A 16408-nucleotide genomic window follows, 5' to 3' on the forward strand; every position below is an offset into this window, starting at 1 on the left:
GACTAAAATGGCATGGGAAAGGTAACATGGACTTATACTAACATGAGAGAGCCTCAGCCACTCACATAAGAAGCCGGTTGATGAAAATGAAGTGCCTCGAAATACGTGCATACGGGCACGCAAACCGAGGCAATGATAGAATGCGATGCAACGATATAAAAAAGTGATATGGGCTTATACCAACATGAGTGAGCCTCAGCCACACTCACATAGGATGCCGACGGATGAAAATGAGATGCCTCGAAATGCGTGCACATAGGCACGCAAACTGAGGCGGTAACAGAATGCGATGACATGACATAGAAATGACAAATGGGCTTATACCAACATGAGTGAGCCTCAGCCACACTCACATAGGATGCCGGCGGATAAAAATGGAGTGCCTCGAAATGCGTGCACACGGGCACGCAAACTGAGGCAGTGGCAGAATGCGATGAAATGACATGGAAATGACAAATGGGCTTATACCAACATGAGTGAGCCTCAGCCACACTCACATAGGATGCCGGCGGATAAAAATAGAGTGCCTCGAAATGCGTGCACACGGGCACGCAAACCGAGGCGGTGGCAGAATGCGATGAAATGACATGGAAATGACAAATGGGCTTATACCAACATGAGTGAGCCTCAGCCACACTCACATAGGATGCCGGCGGATAAAAATGGAGTGCCTCGAAATGCGTGCACACGGGCACGCAAACCGAGGCAGTGGCAGAATGCGATGAAATGACATGGAAATGACATGCAAACATTCTAATGGAATTTCAGCACTAAAATATGGGGGAAAACAGTCCCGAAATGAGGCGAAATGACACGAAATGCATGAAATTGTCCCGAAATGCGAATTAGGCACCCGGAATGGCCTATAGCTATGCCAAACATGCACAATATGGACATGCAATGCAAAGACAGAAGCTAGACAGTCCCAAAAAAGGAATTTTCACAGTTATAAACATGGCCAAACAGCAAGCATAGGTATGGCAAAAATGGCATGCAAGAATAGGGGCCAAGAGAGGGGTAATGAAGCAAGTGATATAAGAAAAATCCAAACTGAAAAATTTCCTTCTACAACATTGAAGAGGGACCAAAAATATGAATATTTACAGTATATGGAAGGCTTCGAATCAATATACAAACATGCTAAAAATGCAATGCAAAATGAGGCTCAAACATGGCTATAACATGAAGTATGCAAAATATTCACCAAAAAGAAAAAAAGTGTTAATGAAACATGAATTATAGGCCAAAATAAGGCCACTTTCAGTTCGGACCAAGGTCCAAAAACAGAAGAAAAGGGGGCTGCCGATTTATGCAAAAATGGGGCCAAATAAGGGATATAACTACAAGTGACACATGGAGGCACCAAATGGTAAGGGGCCCTTCAACAATGTTGAAGAAGGGCCCAAAATAAGCACATTCACAGATTACATCATGCTCAAAAACAGATTAATCATGGGCCAAAAATAGCATGCAAGATTATGACATATAAGAGGATCAATGAAGCAAGTGCATCATGGAGGGCTCAAACAGGGTTGAGCCCTTAATGAAAAGTGAAGATGAGCTCAAAAAAGGGCCCCTTTCAGTTAGGGCCGGAGCTTGAAAAAAAAAGAATGTGGGGCTTACCAATGGATCAAGAAAAAGGGTCAAAGAGAAGAAATATTACTCACCCTTGAAGACTAAGACTTTTGTTGCTTCTTGGACCAATTTGCAGCTCCTTTTGCCTTTGAGAAACCTTCCTTGTTGCTGGAAATGAGGTGGTGATGGTAGGGCTTGGTGGTGTAGAAGAAATGGTGCTTAGGGACTTAGGAATTTTCAAGGAAATGAGAGGGATAAAGATGGAGTTGTGTATGGAAGCTTGAAGGTGAAGTTTTCTAACCCCAAAATGTGATATAGCTTGCTTGTTATAAAGGCCAAGAAGGGGGTGTAAAGGTGGGGGAAAAGGAGAGCAACATTCCCCCACAAAATATCCCCCGGATAAAGATCTTTTCTGGGGGATAAAGCTCCACAGCTGTAAAGGGAACAGTGCAAGGAGCTCGGCCGGCCTGGTACTTTTGCTGCAGGTGGCCGGCCGGCCACACCCCCTAGCCGGCCGGCTAGGGGTCAAAAGGGTCAATCAGATTTTCTGGCCGGCCACCAATTGATGGTGTCCTCCTATGTGTGTACAACACAACCCTGTGGTTAAAATTCCAAGAAAGTGGGTCCAAGGGGTTCAACATTAGCTCGGAAAGAGGGGTTCAAAAGGGTCAAGCAACATTAGTGGCCGGCCACCATTTTTTAGGGTCCTCTCATGTGTGTACATCACAAATATGTGGTTCAAAGTTCAAGGAAATGGGCCCAAGGTGTTCAACATTAGCTCGGAAGAAGGGGGTCAAAAGGGTCAGGTAGCATTAATGGACGGCCACCACTTTTTACGGTCCTCCCATGTGTGTACATCACAAATATGTGGTTCAAAGTTCAAGAATGTGGGCCCAAGGGGTTCAACATTAGCCCGGAAGTGCGAAAAACGGGCGCCGGAGGGCGTCGGAGGATGTATAACTGGTTGCCGCAACAATTGCTGGCCTCCCACCCTTCAGTGACCTCCCCGGTGATAAAACAGAGGTACCTGCCAAAAATGAATGAAAACCGTTGCAAAACGAATGTTCGGGGACCAAAACACGCAGTTCGAGGTCCCGAAAATGGGTTGTTAAGCACCGAAAGTGGCATTTGACCTCGAAGTGGGTTTCCCAGCCCCCAGTGTCCCTCAAAAGGGAGCAAATAGGAAGTATGCCAAAAACCGGAGCAATAGGAGATGGTTAAGCGGTCCCGAACCGAGGCACACGGCCTGACGGCTCCGAAAACTGGGAACCGGACTCCGAAATGGGAAAAATGGCCTATGGCCACCAAATGTAGCCTACGGACATTGAGAGATGGTCTACGGGACCTCTCCCTTCCCTCAGGGAAAGAAACAACGAAAACCGAGCCTGGTTCGCAAACTGAGGCAAAGTACAAAAGAGGGTTCGGAAGTTCGGGGGCAGGGCTCACGACCGCAACTCTGAAACTTCTGAACAAGCACATTATGCAACATCACCAAGCGCTCAATCGGTGACGTCTGAGTCTTAAGGTCGGTCAAAAATGGGGTGTCTACAGTTGCCCCTCTTTGACAGAACTCAGAAGTCATAAGTGACGGGAGTGAATGTCAAAGCCCAGAGACGACCCATTTTTGACAGGCCGAAGACTTAGACAAACGTACAAGATAAACAGAAATGTGCCCGCAGGCATGCCCGCAGGCAGGGGGCAAAATGCAAATGATAATGCAAGAAGATTTTGAAGATTGGACTTATACGCTGCGCGAAGCCGGTTTTGAAAGTTGGACTTATACGCTACGCGAAGCCGGTTTTGAAAGTTGGACTTATACGCTACGCGAAGCCGGTTTTGAAAGTTGGGCTTATACGCTACGCGAAGCCGGTCATCACTCATGATCATGCGAATGCAGCAAGCTGTAATGAAGCAAGTATTCACAAATAGATGCAACAGTTTTAAGCGAGAATGCAAAGCAACAACTACATTTCATGCAGTTTAAGAATGCGGAGGATTATTCAATCCCCGCCACGTCTCACACGGAGAAGATACGATACCTGCGCGATTCGTCTGGTCGCACCAGCTTCAATTGAACCGTACATACAATATCGTGCCTGCAAAAGAGAGAAATTGCAACAAGTACAATATGCTACCAACATATATCCAATGTGATTCTGGAAGTTTGACACACATGCAGTGCCGGTAAGTGAATGCATCACAATGCAAGAGTGGAACATGCGCGACAACGTATGCTCACACATAGAGGTATGCCAATATCAAGAAATGTGCACGTTAATGCGGGTATGCTCATGAGAATGCAAGATAATGTGACACGAGCATGAATCAGGGTGTCCGTTTGTCATGAAACAACGAGTACGGAAACGCGTGTTTCGGCGAAGGCGATTCGATCACGGCCTCCGATCCGCTTCCCTGAAAGGTTACAACTCATTCAAAAAGGATACACTTTGATTTTGATGAATGATGATGAGACACATGTCAGATCTCGAAGCCGAAGTCCCGACGGAGCAATTTCGCGACCAGAAGTGTACTTTTCTTGAACTTTTTCAGGTCCCGGGAACTCCGATCTTCCTCAAAATTTGCAGGGAGCTAGGTGAGCCTGTGAGGAACATGGCCGGCCGGTTATAGGGAAATGGGGAGGTGGCCAACCGGTTTTCCATAAAGCAAATAGCTGGCCGGCTAGTTATCCAAAAAGCAGATAGCTGGCCAGCTAGAAAAGGGGGCCGGCCGGCCATATGCCCAGATCTGAGGGCAGTTTGGTCTTTTTCACCTCCTTTTTGATGCTCCTTCAATCCAAGACTTGGGGCCTATATATTGCAGCCGAGACCTTCCCTTTTCTTGCCTCCTACAACACTTTCTTCTTTAGATCTGAGTTCCACACGCGTTTTCCAACGGCCCGCGCAAATTGTTTTCGCAAAAATATTCAGTTTCAAGCACTTTGAAGCGATTAAATTTCGGTTTTGGAGCCTCTTTTCGCATTTTCGCCACTTGAGGTAAGTTTATCTCAATATTTGGAATATTTTCTCGGGAGTTGACTTTTGTTGACTTTTTATTTCCCGAGAGTTGACTTTTGTTGACCTTTTCCAATTTTGGCTCATTCTCGCTCATTTTTGCTCCTTTTGTAGATTCTTTGAAAATGGCGGGCAATTCTCCCCACGGCGGAGGTTTTCCAGGTGCCGGAGATGATTTCGATCCCGTGACCCTACCCCCGAGGACCCGACCTTTTATTCCCGGGAGGTACCGTCTGCCAGCACATGTCCTCCCTCGTGCTGTCTTCCGTCACTTTACTAGCTTTGACGAGCGAGCACCCGGGGATCTGCTTCTCCGAGAGCCGGAGCATCACCTCTCTCATGAGGCCCGAGAGGTATTTACTTCATTTTCTGTATTTTTCATACATTTCGCACCTTTGCCATGCTTGAACACGCAGTTTAGCTTATGACATAGTAATTTGTTTGCATCCTGAACATGTAGTTTTAAACACTCGAATTTCTGAACATTCGGCTCAAACACCGATTTGTCGAACACACAGCCCGAATTCGAATAGTGAACACACAGCCCACACTTTAAATTTTCTGAACACGCAGCCCAGGTAGATAGTGAACACGCAGCCCACAATTTAACTGAAAGTTGAACACGCAGCCCAAACTTCAAATTTTCTAAACACGCAACCCAGGTAGATAGTGAACACGCAGCCCACAATTTAACTGAAAGTTGAACACGCAGCCCAAAATTCAAATTTTCTGAACACACAGCCCAGGTAGATAGTGAACACGCAGCCCACAATTTAACTGAAAGTTGAACACACAGCCCAAACTTCAAATTTTCTGAACACGCAGCCCAGGTAGATAGTGAACACGCAGCCCACAATTTAACTGAAAGTTGAACACGCAGCCCAAATTTCAAATTTTCTGAACACGCAGCCCAGATAGATAGTGAACACGCAGCCCAAACTTCAAATTTTCTGAACACGCAGCCCAGATAGATAGTGAACACGCAGCCCACAATTTAACTGAAAGTTGAACACGCAGCCCAAACTTCAAATTTTCTGAACACGCAGCCCAGATAGATAGTGAACACGCAGCCCACAATTTAACTGAAAGTTGAACACGCAGCCCAAACTTCAAATTTTCTGAACACGCAGCCCAGATAGATAGTGAACACGCAGCCCACAATTTAACTGAAAGTTGAACACGCAACCCAAACTTCAAATTTTCTGAACACGCAGCCCCGATAGATAGTGAACACGCAGCCCACAATTTAACTGAAAGTTGAACACGCAGCCCAAACTTCAAATTTTCTGAACACGCAGCCCAGGTAGATAGTGAACACGCAGCCCACAATTTAACTAAAAGTTGAACATGCAGCCCAAACTTCAAATTTTCTGAACACGCAGCCCAGGTAGATAGTGAACACGCAGCCCACAATTTAACTGAAAGTTGAACACGCAGCCCAAACTTCAAATTTTCTGAACACGCAGCCCAGGTAGATAGTGAACACGCAGCCCACAATTTAACTGAAAGTTGAACACGCAGCCCAAACTTCAAATTTTCTGCCTGGTAGATAGTGAACACGCAGCCCACAATTTAACTGAAAGTTGAACACGCAGCCCAAACTTCAAATTTTCTGAACACGCAGCCCAGATAGATTTGCATGTAGCTTATTTCGCTTCATCGGCATACAGCCCATTTCATTGCATTGGCACGCAGCCCAGTTCATTTCATTGGCATACATCCCATTCATCTCATTGGCACGCAGCCCATTCATTTCATCAGCACACAGCCCATTTATTTCATTGGCACACAGCCCATTTCATTTCATTATTGACACATGTATTCATTCTGAATGCAGGTTGGTTCCCGCAGTGTGCGGGGGTATGGTTCCACCATCGCGCGGGACTGGTACGCTGAGCTCCCGGAGGGTGTCCGAGACTTAGTAGATTTTGCAGGGTTTGGGCCCTTCTGCGTCGGGTTGTCACGTTGTCCTGCCAGGAGGACACTGATGGCAGCCTTGGTAGAGAGATGGTGGGACACCACCAACTCCTTTCATTTCTCTGCTACCGGGGATATGACCATGACGCCTCTAGACTTTGCCGTGTTGACTGGCTTAGACATAGGAGGTTGGTCCATCCCCTATGATGAGGATATGGGCGAGTGGGAGGCCGCTTGGATGTATCTATTGGGGGCTCGCCCGTCTGTTGATAGGGTTTCCGGGAGAGTCCGATACACTTGGTTCTCTTCCCATTTCCGGCGGGCGGAGATGGTGCCCGAGACTCCCGAAGAGACGGAGCAGTACGCCCGTGGTTTCCTTATGTTCCTCTTCGGGACTACCCTGTTCGCCGATAGAGGGAACACAGTCGGGCTATACCTGCTGAGCGCTCTGGTTGACCTATCACAGGTCCATCGATATGACTGGGGTGGCGCCGGCCTGGCTACCCTTTACTTTTATATGAGCGCGACCTCCCGCGGGCGGGACGATTTACTTGGCGGCTACTGGAGAGCCTGGGAGGTACTTTTCCGTCCCCTTGATTTACATTTCTGCTTCTCATTACTTGTACATTGCACACACAGCGCACTTTTACAGTCTGTATTTTGGTCTCAGCATTTCGTACTTACATTCTGCACTGCTTTTCTCAGCTATGGGTCTATGTATACTTCCCATCATTAGCCCCAGAGCTGGAGGTGGCAGGGATTCCCATGACCCCATATTCATTGGTGTTCGAGGGCCCGCACCGGCCGAGACCTCGAGAGAGCCTCCTTTACCTGCGACAGTACTTTGACACTGTGCGACATTCAGAGGTACCTCAGAACTTTCAGTTCCTTTCATTTTCATCTTTGATTTGCTCTGTATATTCTCGATTTCTGATTGGTTTATGCATTTATCATCCGCAGATCACATGGCAGCCTTGGGCGCCCCTGGGTGATGGTCTCCGACTTCAGTATACCGGAGGGTCGGACATCTCCCAGTATAGGGTCCTGCTCGAAGGGCCGGTTGGCAGGGTATGGTTCCTGGGGGAACGCTTTCTGCTCCAGGTATGGGGGTATCTTTCTCAGGATCCTCCCGCAGTACCCCCAGCCAGTATGCGGACTGCTGACAGACTCTCTTACTCGGAGGTAGTCGGCGCCATGCTGGGTAGTGATGCTTTACTACATATTGAGGAAGGGGACTACGCCACTTACCGTCACATATATTTGATGCCTCCATTGACGGGAGCTCATATCCCGATGATGAGGCCTGCCGGTATGTCATCCTCGGGCCACGCTCGGGCTCGGGCTGCAGACGCCCCTTCTACTAGCAGGGCTGGTACATCTAGAGGTGGGAATAGACCGGTTCCTCCGACTCCGTCGGCTTATCCTCATCCTGGATGGCCAGATATGCCCACTGAGTTGATGGCGTGGCAGTATGGGACTATCTCTCCGACCCCGATCCCATTAGAGCCTCCGATGCCCAGTGATCGATACGCCATTGATCCTGACTCACCGCTGGTATGCTCCACTGTTTTTCATTCATCATTCAGATGTTTAGACATTTTTTTGTTCACTGATGATTATGAGCTCATATTTGCAGCCACATCGAGGGTATATGGAGGAGGTGGTTGGACTGGTGGCCACACTCGAGGGCATGGTCCTGCGTAGGGAGGCACAGTTGTCTGTCGCGGGCATTCAGGTACCCTTCAGTTTTCTGGCATTTATCATACTTATGATGACATGCTGATTTCTATTGCATCGATAGACTACTTGTGTAGAGCACATCTGACACACACCCCACTTGTACACTGTATTTACATGCACCCACTTCACGTAGCTTTTGCTTGTATCTACATTTGATGTACATATTTGGACTGATGTATTTGAATTGAACTCTTTGTTTTCAGATGCCTTCATGGTCCGGTCAGCCGCAGGCCAGGCCACCTGGGCCTCCTTGGGGAGCCGGGCCATCTGGGCCTTTTCAGGGAGTTGGGTCACCCGGGCCTTTTCAGGGGGCGGGGCCATCCCGGCCTTCCCGAGGATCCGGGCCATCTAGGCCTTTTCGAGGAGCTCGCGGAGGGCCTGTCCGCAGACGCAGGGCTCACGTTGTAGAGGTGGAGCCTGATGAGGAGGAGGAGGATGCTGAGGAGGAGGAGGAGGCTACCGATCGTCAGTCAGAGACATCTGCTGAGGAGGAGGGCTCCGGTTTTGGCTCGGGGAATAGAGGCGAGGTTGAGGGGGATCCTGAGGATGACAGCTCCGACTCCGATGATGATGACGGTGCGGAGGTTGTCCCGCAGAAGAGGATGAGGAGTGCTTCTCGTTCCCGCTCCCGAGGACATTGATGCTGCTATTTCCTGCTTTATTTTTCTTTTTTGTTAGTAGTTTGTAGCACTTTGCACATTGTTAGGCAGTTTTATTTTTTGTAAAACTTGAACCTTTGTTTGTTGTAAAGCATGATGGAATGAAATAGCTTTTGAAAAGGTGTTTGTATTTTAAACTTTTAGCATCGTATCGCATCATTTTATTTTGCACAAGAATGAAATTGAATGGTAATGCGCATTGTGTAATCACCAAGTCAGGTAGTGAACCGACGCAACAAACTAAGCAACTCAACTTACTAAGATATAACAGAACCTTAGGAAGTTTACAACTCGATAAGAAAAATACAACAGTGTTGACAACGCAAAATAAACAAGACTTAAACAAAGATTGTTTAATCAGAGAGCAGTGACTCGAAAACACGAAACACGTCCGCTCGACAAACAACTCGATAAGCAAAACAACAACTCGATAATCAAAACTACAACAATAACAGAGTATACTTCGGACGATCTGGGCATCGGAACGCATCCGAAACGGAGGGAGATGAAGGCCTTTGACTCTCTCCCGTTGCATGGAAATGCTTGAAACTTCCCCTCGAAGAGTAAAACAGGGCCAAGGAGATACAGTGCAGCATTGCCAGCCATCTTCGGGAGCCGGCCGGCCATTTTTGTGGAGAGAGACAGCTGGCCAGCCAGTTTTGTAAAAAGTAAATGGCTGGCCAGCCAGAAAAGGTGGCCGGCCGGCCACTTAGTCCTGCAGCCACCAGATTTTTGACATGTGTCCCCGTGAATAGTGTTTTTCCTTCTATAAAAGCCTCAACTTGGGGAACATTCATTTCATCTTAGTTTTAGACAAAGATGGAGGCGTTTCTCGCAGAAAATATCGCATCTTGGATCTCTTCTCTAGATGGCTCGGAAAAGCTGAATTTCCGAGGTTTCGGCTTGAATGCACTATTCACGCTGGGCCGTACTCCGCTACATCTCCCTTTTCTCCATGCCGCGGCAAGGTTCTGGAATCCAGTGACACATGTTTTTAGCTTTGGCGGCCAAGAGATGTGTCCCACTTTTGAAGATTTTCAGGTTTTGATGGAGTCTGAATGCTCTAAAGTGATCTTGCCCCAGCTCCGTTTTGGTCACGCCCAGGCTTTAGGGTGGATGTGCGGGCTCACGGCGCATGACGCTCGATCTCTGATCTGCAGTGGGGAACTGGACATCCTCGGCTTGATCCACCGTTTTTCCGACGCCGGTGACCGCAGCAACCATTATTGGCAGGGTTTCCGGCAACACGCCCTCTGCTTATGTTTGTTGTCTCACTTTCTGCTTTCCTCGGGCTTCGGCGGGGCTAGCATTCGCCTGATTGAAGTCGCCCAAGGTTTGAGAGAAGGAAAGAGCTGTATTGCCATGACCTTGGCCGAGACACTGATGGGCTTAGATTCTGTCTATCGCCGGGAGGCGACTAGGTTTGCTAGGAGTCCACTGCTGCTGCAGGTAATGTTTCCCACCCGACCTTACATATATATTTGCTCACATCACTCAACCCTCAGGCTCGGTTTTTCTCACAAAACCCTTGTCTTACTTTTTCTCTCATCATACATCTCTCTATTCTTTATTCTCTCATTTTCCATCCCTCCCCTAGGTATGGTTAATGGATAAGTTGTAGGTTGTGGACTCTTGCCCAGCTTATTCAGCTCGAGGCTACTTCTTTCGGCAGCGCCTAGTCAATGCTCTTGACGAAAGGTGGTGGTTCGATTGGATGTGCAATTTGTCCGCAGACGGCATTGCTTGGCGTTGTCCTTGGCTCAACCTCCCGGCAATGAGCTATAGTATGTCTTGGCTGATTGGGATCCAATTGATTGGTCTAACTCACTGCGTATTCTATTTTCCGTTCCGGTTCCTGCGTCAGTTTGGTCATGATCAGACCTGCCCACCGGAGGGGATTGAGTACCCAGCCGCTTTCCCAGTCCGGGGTGCACAGCTTGCCCGATATGCCACAGCATGGAGGACTAGAGAGCTCCTGGCCCCTGCTTCCACTTTCAGTTGCACTTTGTCCGATGAGTGCTTGGATTGGCTCAATGAGGAGGCACAGGTTGGGCCTAGCTTGGCATCAGATGCTCCGTCCAGCTCTGGGAGGGGACGCAGAGATACTTGATTCAACTATGTCTCAAATTTATTGCTTTATTAGTATTTTCAAGTTTTCTTTATGAATGTACTAAAAAAAAGCAACCTCGATTGTAATGCAAGAGCAGGAGATCTCAGTTTTGAAATCAATGAAATTGAAAGTTGTGGTACTGAAAATTTTCCGCTTTTGGTCCAAAAATGGTCTTAGTCGTAAAAAGATTGATTTGAACAAAGTCAACTTTTATTAAAACTTTTCAAAACTATTTTCGATGTGGATCAAAATTGGACACGCCGAAAATCTGTCACTGAGATGCACAACCCCAGATCTCCGCAACTGGAAAGTTGCCCCTAGTCTGAAGAACAATACGGCACTTCATAGCAACGGAAAGTTGCCCCTTGTCTGAGTGACTTTGCACCGTCGTGGCAACGGAAAGTTGCCCCTAGTTTGAACAGCACTGTACCGGAGATCACGATAAATGCTGATGGATAAAGATGACTGAGATGATCAAAATGGACAGATTTGATCGGGGAACCTTAGCCTTACGTAGTTCAGGCTAAGGTTCACTCGAGTATTTTCACTCTCCTTTTGCGCTCTAACTTTTGCCAAGGCCGCCCTTTGCGGGTTTTCAACCTTGCGAGCTCAGTTTTTATATTTTCTAATTTTTTGTGCTCTGACTTTTGCCTAGGTCGCCCTTTTGGGTTTTCGGCCTAGCGAGCCTCTCAAGGATAGTATTTCTTCAACTTGTCCATATTGATCGGTTGTGAGAACTCCAAGCCATCTAGATCCATCAGAACCACAGCTCCACCTGACCAGATAGCTTTGATGATGTAAGGACCAGTCCAATTAGGTTTGAACTTGCCCCTTGGGTCGTGGATGGGAGCTCGGTTGTCTTTGAGCACCAAATCTCCTTCTTTCAGATTCCTGGACTTAACCTTCTTGTTGAAAGCCCGGGCAATTTTGCGTTGATAGCCTTGGATGTGGTACAGTGCTTTCAATCTTCTTTCATCAAAGAGCATGAGTTCTTCGAATCTGCTTTGCTGCCAATCTGCTTCGGCTATCTGGCATTCAGCCAATACTCGTAACGATGGAACCTCAATCTCAACGGGTAGAACAGCCTCCATTCCATAGACCAATGAATATGGAGTTGCTCCAGTAGAAGTTCTGATTGAAGTCCTGTAGCCCCACAAAGCAAATGGCAGCTTGTCTGGCCAATCCCGATAGGTTCCCACCATCTTCTACAATATATGCTTGATGTTCTTGTTGGCGGCCTCAACCGCTCCGTTGGTCTGCGGCCGGTATGTAGATGACTTATGGAAAGCCACGTTGTATTTCTCTAACAAGTCTTTCACTTCTTTCTTGAAGTGGGAACCATTATCTGAAATTATCTCGTTTGGCACCCCGTAGCGACAGATGATGTTGTTCCTGATGAACTTCGCGACATGCGACGCCTTCAACACCGCGTATGATTGGGCCTCGACCCACTTTGTAAAATAATCTATCGCTACCAGGATAAACTCATGCCCGTTTGACCCCTTCGGGGTAACAGCTCCGATCACATCAATTCCCCAGACTGAAAAAGGCCATGGTGAAGTCATGTTGGACAGCTTTGACGGCGGGATGTTCATGCGGTTTGCATGAATTTGACACTTGTGGCATCGCCGAACAAAACTAATACAATCCTCCTCCATGGTTGACCAGTAGTAGCCCTGTCTGAGGATCTTTCTGGCCAGCATTACTCCATTCATGTGTGCACCGCACTCCCCCCCATGGATGGCTTCCATTAGGCGTTTTGACTCTTCAGCTTCTACACAGAGCTTATGCATTCCCAGATGACCCCTTTTGTACAGCTTACCCCCGCAGATGATGAACTGAGCAGCCATTCTTCTGATGGCCCTCTTATCCTTGGCATTTGCCCCTAGTGGATATGTCTCCTTTTCCAAGAAGTTCCAGATGTCGTAATACCAGGGGTTGTCGTCTTGAACCTCATCTATGGCGGAAATCGACTCGTATGCTGGCGCAAACTTCTGATCAATAATGACTGGACGCATCCGGACTCCGGACGGGATGTCTATCATAGAAGATAGAGTTGCTAATGAATCTGCGAACCTGTTGTTCTCTCTTATGAGGTGGGTGAAATTTAGCTTCTCAAACCGAGGAATTAACAAATCCAGGGTTTGGTGGTAGATTATCATCCTTTCCTCCTTGACTTTCCAATCTCCTTTTGCTTGAGACACAACAAGGTTCGAGTCCCCAATGACGTCCAACCGTCTTGCCCCTAGTTCTAGGGCTGCTTCCAGGCCAGCAATACATGCCTCATACTCTGCTTCATTGTTGGAAACTTTGAACTGGAGCTTGAATGCTAGAGGGATACGGGAATCATCAGGTGCTATCAGCAACACCCCTATCCCATACCCATACTGGTTTGACGCTCCGTCAAAGTACATCGTCCAAGTTTCATCTTCGACGTGCAGAATGGCTTCATCTGGGAATAGATACTCAACCGCTTCATCCCCCTCAACCGGGTGGTCGGCAAGGAACTCCGCTACCGCTCTCCCTTTTACTGACTTGCGCGTTACATACTTCAAATCAAATTCGGAAAGCAACAGCAGCCAGCGAGCCAGCCTACCCGTAAGTGCTGGTTTCTCGAAAAGATATTTAACGGGATCCAAACGCGAAACCAACATTACAGAGTGAGCTAATAGGTAGTGCCGCAGCTTCCTGGTTGCCCATACCAGGGCCAAACAAGCCTTCTCCAGCGGTGTATAGCGGGTCTCGTAATCCAGCATCTTTTTGCTCAGATAGTAGATGGCCCTTTCCACTTTGTCTTCTGACTCCTGCGCGAGCATGCAGCCCATGGTAGTCTCAGTTACCGAAAGGTACAATATCAACGGTCTCCCCGGCTCTGGTGGTGACAGCACGGGTGGGTTTTGTAGATACTCTTTGATCTGCTCAAAAGCTGCTTGACATCGGCCGTCCCATTGGAATTTCTTTCCTTTCTTCAGGAGACCAAAAAGTGGTTCACAAGTCAAGGTTAATTTAGAAATAAACCGTCTTATGAATTGCACTTTACCCAGAAAGCCTCGCACCTCCTTTTCAGTCCTTGGTGGTGGCATTTCTAAGATGGCCTTGATTTTGGAAGGGTCGACCTCGATGCCCCTTTGTGTAATCAGAAACCCTAGCATCTTCCCTGCTGTAACACCAAACGTGCATTTCTGGGGATTCAGTCGCAGCCGAAACTCTTTGATCCTTTGAAAGAATTTTTGTAAGGCGGTGTAGTGGCCCTCTCTATCTTTGGACTTGACAATCATGTCGTTCACATACACCTCGACCTCTTTATGGATCATATCATGCAATATTGTAGTTGCTTCCCGTTGATACGTAGCTCCAGCATTCTTCAACCCGAATGGCATCACTCTATAACAATATGTACCCCACGGGGTAGTGAACGCAGTCTTCTCCCGGTCTTCGGGTGCCATTACTATCTGATTATAGCCTGAGAAACCATCCATAAACGAAAGCAAGGCGTGTCCTGCCGTGAAATCCACCAATTCATCAATGTGTGGCAAGGGAAAGTCGTCCTTCGGACTGGCCCTGTTTAAATCTCTGATGTCTACACAGACCCGAATTCTGCCATCCTTCTTTGGCACCGGAACAATATTGGCCAACCAAGTTGGATATTCAGATACCAGCAGGAACCCTGCGTCAATTTGCTTGGTGACCTCTTCCTTAATTTTGAGAGCCCAGTCCGGGCGAATCCTTCTGAGTTTCTGTTTGACAGGGCGGGCCTCGGGATCAAGAGGGATCCGGTGCTGTACAATCTCAGGATCGATTCCAGGCATGTCTTCGTAGGACCACGCGAAAACATCTTTGAAATCTTTTAATAAAGCGACTAAGCGCTCGCGCTCCTACGAAGACAACGTGGACCCGATCTGGACCAGCCGCGGGTCCTTCTCAGTACCAACATTCACAGTAGTGATTTCATCCATTAAAGGTTTAACAAATCTTTCCTGCTCTTGATCAATTAATCGTTGCAAAACTGGGGGAATTTCTCCCTCGTTGTTTTCATCAAAATTTTGAAAATCCTGATTTAAGCAATAAATCAAAGGCACAGAAAAATACTCGGAAACCACATCCACATCATTCTCATTAAATATTTCCAAGCCGTCAGATTCCTCTGTTACAACAGACTCAAAAGAAAATGAAAAAGACGACCTAGACAGGACTGTGGCATCCGGGTTATCACCCCCAGGAATACCGGACTCAGACTCAGTCGAGCTGGAATCTGATTCCGACGCACAAGATTCGGTAGAATCAGATTCCGGCTCACTACCTGACCCGGAACTGCTAGATAAAAAGCCTTCTTCATATTGCCAGATGAGAGAAGGTGCGATAGATGCATCCAAGATCGGCGCTGGGAAGCCCGCAGCTATTTCATCTCCAATCACAGAAACCGAAGAGTTATCCCCCAAGCACTCTTGGCCGATCGGAGGATCTGATAGTAGACTCGCCAGTGCTACCCCCATTTCAAGCTCTGTGCTCTCAGGATCCACTGCTTCACATTGCTCAACCTCAGTTGGTGGGTCTGTCTGCGCTTCGGCAACGTCATCCCCAGATAATTGTATGTCGAAGAAGATTTCAAAACCAGGCACGCGCTTCCCCTCCGCGTTTAGCCATGGCTCCGGGAAGCCGCAGAATGGAAAATCTTCCCCCTCCCGGATGAAACGTCCGTTTAAGGTACCCCAGATGGGCCTGTGCATTAACTCAAATGGCTTCCCGGCCTTCTTTGCTCTGGCCCTTCCGGCCATTTCTTTTCCTTTCCTTACCCAGTCCTCTTTGGTGGGCAGATAACCCAGTCCAAAGGCGTGAGGGTTGTGTGGCACTTCGGCCAACACTGAGACGCCCTTCCGGCCGCTTCTCCCTAATCCCATCCCAGGGGTATGTTTTAGCTTGTTCATGAGGTAGATAGATTGAGCACTAACGTACATTCCCTCATTCACAGCCATGACATTCTGCACCACTTGAGCCTCGGCCAAAGTGAACCCCGACAAAAACACATCCTCCGTGCCGTGCTCGATCTCCAAGACAGGTGTGGACACTTCCGGCGGCGGGTGGATTGATGAATTCCCAAAAACGATCGCTACCCCTTTCCCGTGAGGGTACTTTAGCATCTGATGTAGGGTGGAAGAGACTACTTTGACCTGGTGCAACCACGGTCGTCCCAAAAGTAGGTTAAAGGTTGCGGGAACGTCCAAGATATGAAATTCGATGTTGTGTTGTCCTGGACCAACCTTGGTTTGAATTTTAACAGTCCCCATCACTTCTCTGCTGGTATTGTCGTATGCTCTGATCACTTGGGTAGTTGGGACGAAGTCCGCGGGCTTCAACCCGATTGCATATGCCGTTCTGGTCGGGCAGACATTAATCGC

The sequence above is a fragment of the Camellia sinensis genome, chromosome 1 (assembly GCF_055761805.1).
Source record: "Camellia sinensis isolate YWXY chromosome 1, ASM5576180v1, whole genome shotgun sequence".
Classification (NCBI taxonomy): domain Eukaryota; kingdom Viridiplantae; phylum Streptophyta; class Magnoliopsida; order Ericales; family Theaceae; genus Camellia; species Camellia sinensis.